This window comes from Penaeus monodon, chromosome 29, assembly GCF_015228065.2.
Source record: "Penaeus monodon isolate SGIC_2016 chromosome 29, NSTDA_Pmon_1, whole genome shotgun sequence".
NCBI classification, from domain to species: Eukaryota; Metazoa; Arthropoda; class Malacostraca; order Decapoda; family Penaeidae; genus Penaeus; species Penaeus monodon.
In genome coordinates this window covers 7,069,323-7,069,596 of record NC_051414.1, presented here as the reverse complement: position 1 = coordinate 7,069,596, position 274 = coordinate 7,069,323, and positions in this window count along the sequence as shown.

Genomic DNA, 274 nt, shown 5'->3' with positions numbered 1-274 from the left:
TTCTTTTGTTGTTGATGTCGCTCTTATCATCGTTTATACGCAGAAGCAAAGTAGCTATTAATTTGGGGAAATGAGAGTAAAATCTTTCTCTTTATCTTTCTATGATTCAATTTCTATAAATTATTGAAATACATAGACAATGAATCATAGAAAGATAAATTGATGGATGTATAGAAATAGAAAGAAAATGGACAAAATGGCCCAATAAAGATCAAATGTCACGATACATATATCTTTCTGTTGAACCAGTTCTGTTGCAAAAGAGATTACGAAG